The following is a 6,531-nucleotide window of genomic DNA, read 5'->3' on the forward strand; positions in this document are numbered from 1 at the left end:
CATCGAGAATTACAACTCTCTTCCGATCTTGCCTTCAGAAGTTTGGTGCCTTCATAATACTCCAAGTATGTTCAATTTGTTGGATTCGTGCCCAAAGCCCTTCCTTTAATTGGTTATCACCCTTCTCCATATCTTCCTAGACTTTGATATAAGCAATAGTAAGAGCTTCATCTTCTTTTGGCATCCAATTTCCTAATTTTTTGTGGTGGAGGCCATTTTTGAACAAAGAAGATATGAGAGAAATTGCACAATGAAAAACAAGTAGTATTGGAGTGAGGAGGTAGAAAAAAATATGAGTGAAGGTGAGAAATGAAAATGGGAGTGAGGAGGTATTTATAGGAATATTTGGCAGATTTTTTAATTATTTTTTGTCAAAATTTACCATTGCATTCAAATTGGAAAAAAAAAATTCCCAACAGCTAGCCTTTAGCTGACAAAAAAAAAATTCCAACAACTAGACTTTAGCTTACATCAGCAAGCTAACATCAACATGCTGACATCAGCCATGGATTTGGTTCAGATGGGATTTGGAGCCACCAACGTGGTCCCCACAAAGATCAAGCCCAAGTGCTATCTATACCCCAGCCCATGGCCCTTTTAGCCCCTCAAAACTCTTTTTTGTAATAGCATAGCCCCCCATTGGAGATGGAAAACACCATATTTTGGGCTATACCAACCCCTTAGCCCCCCATTGGAGATGACCTAAGTTTTGGGTTTCCTACCTTTTGGTCTGTGGGTTTTGGGGTTTCTATTTTTTGGTCTGAGGGTTTTGGGGTTTCTATTTACCTTTACCACTAAAGCTGAAGCAAATCGAATGGCTAATTTTTCAACTTTTCACTCTATAGCCAACCTCTAGACAACCTCCACTGGAGCCCAACGAAGTAACGGACACTTTTTAAACTTTTATTTATGTCTCTTGGGCTTTTTTATTTTTGGGAATTAGTGAAAGAATTCATTAAAAATAACCAAAGGATATGAACCCAATGGGAAGAGCCCAAAGTAAGGCCTAAATACAAATAACCTGACAAGAAAAATTACAGCTTAACTCAAATTCACATGGATATGGTAAAAGAGTGTAATCCTAAAAATTAATTAATACATCATCTCCTACAATACAACAGCCGTCGCCCAAGCTATTTGCACAGCCGCTGCCCAAAGTCAAAAGGTCGCCAAAAGTGCCATATCAAGGAAATAAAATCCGAATAATCGCTTCCAATACAATCTCAAAATACAAATCCAGACGAAACCAAGGTAATGAGACGATAAATTTAAACCATACCCACATACGTCTCAGCTATTTTTGTTTTTTCAGGGAAATGAATATGATTGTACGAAGTCGAAAAATTACATACATCAAAATCTAACTCCGGAGCTTTTGAGTATTTCCAAAACTACAATTTTAGTAACATAAAATAATATGAAGTTTCCAAATAGCACTATTTTAGTGGGTTCAAACAAGTACTTGAAGGGAAAACGGAAAACCAGAGATTAAACATCGTTCATTCCATGTCTCAACTGACACTCAAGGTTACAAGATATAGGGATTGAACTCAATTCATGACAAAAGGAGAAGCTGACATGTGTCATGCAAGACCACGGCATTCTTGTAACTATTAGAGCTATTCTTAGACTAATGGAAGAGCATACAAAGCAGGGTTAGAGTAGAAGTAACAGAGGTGGTCTTAGCAAGTCCCGCCCCCTTGAATCACAAGCCGCCAACAGTTGCCGAAATCAAGAAATCTAGCCATTATGGAATGGGCCTCTTCCCAATCGCATCCTCCTTCAGTAGCCCAAACCATTGAATTAGCCATTGTGTAATGGGCCTCCTTTTTCTTATGGACCACAGACATATCCAATACTCTTAGGCCTCGTTTGGTTCACGGAAAGGAAAGTAATTCTTTTGTCTTTTCCATGGGAAGGGAAATGAAATTTCTCAACAACTTTCCATTCCGATGTTTGGTAACGTAAAGAAAGTTATCAGGTAAGTTGGTAAATAATGTAATAAAAAAATATGTTGTGAGTAATAAATGCAAGGAAAGAAGGGGGGGAAAGTGATTCCTTTGGGGTTTGGAAGGAACCACTTTCCCCCTTATTTTCTCTTCCTTCAGGAAATGATTTCCTTTCCTTTTACATTCCTTTCTTGATGCTTATTTTCCGTGAACCAAACGTGGCCCTACAGGAACCCAAATAAGCTCTTTTTTGATCAAACTGAGGCAATGTTTGCGATGTAGGAGCTGTACGTGTTGCCTACGTGTTAGGGGTCGTACTTATAATGCCGCAAGTAACCTTGTCCAGGGTCATTAGTTAAGCCTTTGGTTGGTTGCTTGTGTGCTTGGAGTGTTTTGGTAATTTATAAATTATGTAATTTATTTTAATTAGAATTTAGTTTCCTTGACCAAGTGCATGTTTCCTCTTGCCTTGGCCAGTTATGCTCTTTAGGGAGGGGTTCCAAGTCGGCATAGTTCGGACTACGAAACAAGTATAGGTAAGCACATGTACTTTTGTCTCCCTTAATTACCGTCTGACCATCAATAAAAGATGAATTATTCAATCAACTGTGTCATGTGACATTGCTCCTTGATCTTTTCTTTGGATTCATTTGTTCTTCATGGTTGCCCAACATTTATATAATTGTGTTCTCGCTTGCCGCTAGCACCATTTTAATATCATGTGGCTTTCATTGTTCCTTGCAAGGTACTCACTTGGTTGACTTGCTTGCTAGCAAGTGCCGTGCAATCCATTTTGCGCATCGCAAAGTTCGGCCCGTAACACTATGCATTTCTTCAAGAGAGAAACATGAAAAACAGCTTGGATCTTTAGGGAAGGCAGCAGTTCCAAGTGGTAGGCTACGCTCCCAATTCGATCCAATATCTTAAAGGGACCATAGAATTGTGGTGAGAGCTTGTGAGAAGTCCTCTTAATGAGTGATTGCTGGCAATATGGGTGGAGCTTGAGGAAGACCCAATCCCTGATTGCAAACTCACAGTCAGTTCAATTCTTATCTGATTATTGCTTCATTCTATTTTGGGCGCTTGCCATGTGCTCACGGAGAGATTGAAGAAGCGCATCCGGTCGCGCAACGCGAGGTCCACAGAATGAACTGAGATGGTGCTAAGGATGTACCGCGTCACAGCCGACGGCAAAATGCCATAGAGGGCCTGAAAAGGAGGCATCTTGATGGTGAAATGAGAGGTGGTGATCGATATACCACCCTTCCGCCCAATGAAGCAAGCTTGTCTGCAATGAAGTACCTTAAGTAGTGCTCCACCGATTTGTTGATGACCTCCGTCTAGCCATCCGATTGAGAATGGTAGGCGGAACTATGACACAACTAGGTGGATATATGAATATTCACTTTTAAAAAATAATAATAATAAACCAAACCAATCGATAACTCTTCTTTCTCTTCTTCACATATTACCCAGTAGTCATTATAACCACAATTTCAAGATGACTGCAGTTGCTCAAGCCTGACAAAATTCATTAAATCACCATATTTAGTCTTTAGGTTCCTTAATTAGATCTCTGCTAAAATCACTAAATCATAAATCTTTTGTCTACTAAATTGTATTTCCTGAAAAGTGAGATTACAACGGTAACACGTGTTTCAAGAGCTAAACAACTTTTCATTTCATATTGTGTGAGTCTCCCTTTGAAGAATCACCCAAAGTGAGATTACTTAATAACATACCATAGCTTTCCCCACCCATGCTAAAATCACTAAATCAAAAATCTTTTGTCTACTAAACTGTCCTGAAAAGTGAGATTACAGTGGTAACACGTGTTTCAAGAACTAAACAACTTTTCTTTTCACTATGTGGGTCTCCCTTTGAAGAATCACCCAAAAGTGAGATTACTTAATAATATACCATAGCTATGTCCACCCATGCATATATATCGAACATGATTTCAATTAACCACAATCGAACTCAAAAATTTAAGCAATGGATCATGCAGCCTAACTCCAATTAGGAAAATTCCTTTAATTCAATTAGATGTAATTATTAATCCTCACCCTTTATATAATTCTATTTTAAGTCTTCTTAAAATGCAACTTTTGTTTTTTTTTAATAAGAAACATAAGATTTGCAATTACAAACAGGTGCCCCAAGGGCACCCAGCTCCTATTCTATCGAAAAGGACTGCTCTCGTAATTCTTGGTGGTAGGTGATCCCAGATTTTCTCTCCACTGAGATTGTGAGTTTGTGACCTAAGTTTGCACAAGCATCTGCTGCAAAGTTTGCTTCTCTTAGTATATGCTTAAAGGTGATCAAGTTAAAATTTCTTGCGATCTTCCTGATATCTTCAACGATTTCTAGTATCCTTCATGGTAGGGGGGATTTTGTTGTTCACCGCATCAATGATGAGCATGGAGTCTCAAAATGAAGCTTTTGTTCCTTTTAAGTGAAAATAGAAGTCCAAGCACTACACCACCAACCCCAGTCTCCACCACATGGTATAGAATTTCTTGGGTTACTATGAATACAATGATGTACATTATTATTTTCTACAGCCCCACGCACGCCTTATTGCTAAGTTGATTTGCTGGTCTCAATAGCTAGCTAGGTAATGTTTTTTTACTATCCTTCATATTCTTGGATCACAAAGAAAAAAAAGTGCCATAAACTTTCGTCACCTTTGGACCAAGTGTGGTACAACCCTTTTATTCTCCATATCTGTCATTATGCATTTCGTCACTTTTTGACCAACTGTTGCAGAACCCTTTTCCTACTCATGCATCTGTTTCTCTCTACCTTGTATTATAGTGGTGGTTTTTTTTCTTCGCCACCCATCAATTGGCTATAATGGTTTTTTTCCCCTCACGTACTGGTTTGATATATGAGATTTTAGACTCTTCTAGATAGAACGACAAATTCTAAAGCCACGACCACTGTGATTTTTCTTGATCTTTTCGAATCGCATCATCTTTCTTCAGTTTTTGTGGATTTGTTGTTAGTTTACTTCATTGATTCGGAGGAATCAGGCTGCTAATGTGGTTGTCTTTCATTAAATAAATTAAAAAGAAACGGATTCAACTAGTCGTGATGTGGATACTGCGGGCTTTTTTCTTTTCAGTGTTGCCTTCTGCTTCCCAGTGTAAATTCCTTCAGTCACCTTTTCTGGTTATTTCCTCTTTAAAGAATTTATATATGGAGTCTCTTTCATTTGGCAAATCACTTTTGTATGATTTTTGATTTTATCTTTGACTCAGAGAATGTGAAGATATTGGACGTAACGGTGATAATACTACCCCAATGAACCAGCAGAACCAAGAAGAAGAAACTACGGGCAATGTAAGTTGCTATCCTCGCCTCAGTCATGATAACTGTTTAACATGTACTATTAAAATATATAATAAAATATGTGGATCGAGCTTGCATGGGTTCGAGATTGGAAGCATATTTGGCTTGAAGTTGACTCGTCTCTAATTCTAAATTTTCTCCACTCTCCCCAGATGGTACCTTGGCAATTACAGGTGGCATGGAAGAATTGTGTGCATCACATTTCAATGATGCAATTTCGTTGCTCACATATATTTCGTGAAGGTAACCAAGTGGCTGATGCATTGGCCAATTTTGGTGCTTCTAGTACGGGCTTTACTTGGTTTGATTCATCTCTTAGTTTCGTTAATCACTTTTGTTTAAAAGATAAGTTGGGTCTCCCTAATTTTCGTTTTAGATGATTTCTTTTGTTTTGGAAGGCAGGATGATGTCTGTCATTCCTCATCAGTAATACTTTACTTCTAGAAGGTGCAGGATATGTCCTCTCCTCTTACTTGTATTTTCCTTTACTTTTAATAAATATTTTTCCTCGCATTTGCGAGGTTTGATTAAAAAAAAATATATATATATATATATATAATAAAATAAAAGGAGAGAGGCCTTTCTCTATGCCACAATAAAACAGGAGAGAGCAAGCTGCAATGTGTGTCCCAGCCCTGACCCTTACCTGAATTTACATCTCAGCATGTTGGAGGCACAGACCAGGGCACACACACGGGCTCCAATGGTTTGAATGAGCTATCAACAACTCAGTCCCGGAAGGTTTGGAGCTCGTGGGCCATGAAGAAGGCGAAGGAAGTCTCTCTCTATGGATTCATTCCTCTTGTCATCATTATAGGAATGAAGTTTTCCAAGCCTGGACTTTCTCAGCTTCTCAGCCGTGATTAAATCCTTCAATTCAATATGGCGTTGTGAGACTTTCTGAGATGGGTTATGAGCCTGTGCCTATTCATCGAATCTACATCGTTATATTCCATAACCTTCAATCCAATAAGAGAGATGTAGATCCTGTTGAAGACTTGGCTTCATCAATTATGCTGTTTGGAGAAGGGTTTGTGAGGATGGAGAAAATGAAGATGGAAACGACAAGGGAGATTGAGAAGATGCGAATAGAGATGGAGCTGAAGCGTAATGAGATCATGATCGAATTGCACCAGCTAGCAGATTGTGGATGCTTTTCTGAATGCATTATTGGAAAGGAAGAACCGAAGAAGAAAAAGAAGGCGAAAGTAGAGTCTTCCAATGCTTA

Source organism: Rosa rugosa, chromosome 4, assembly GCF_958449725.1.
Source record: "Rosa rugosa chromosome 4, drRosRugo1.1, whole genome shotgun sequence".
In the NCBI taxonomy this organism is placed as follows: domain Eukaryota; kingdom Viridiplantae; phylum Streptophyta; class Magnoliopsida; order Rosales; family Rosaceae; genus Rosa; species Rosa rugosa.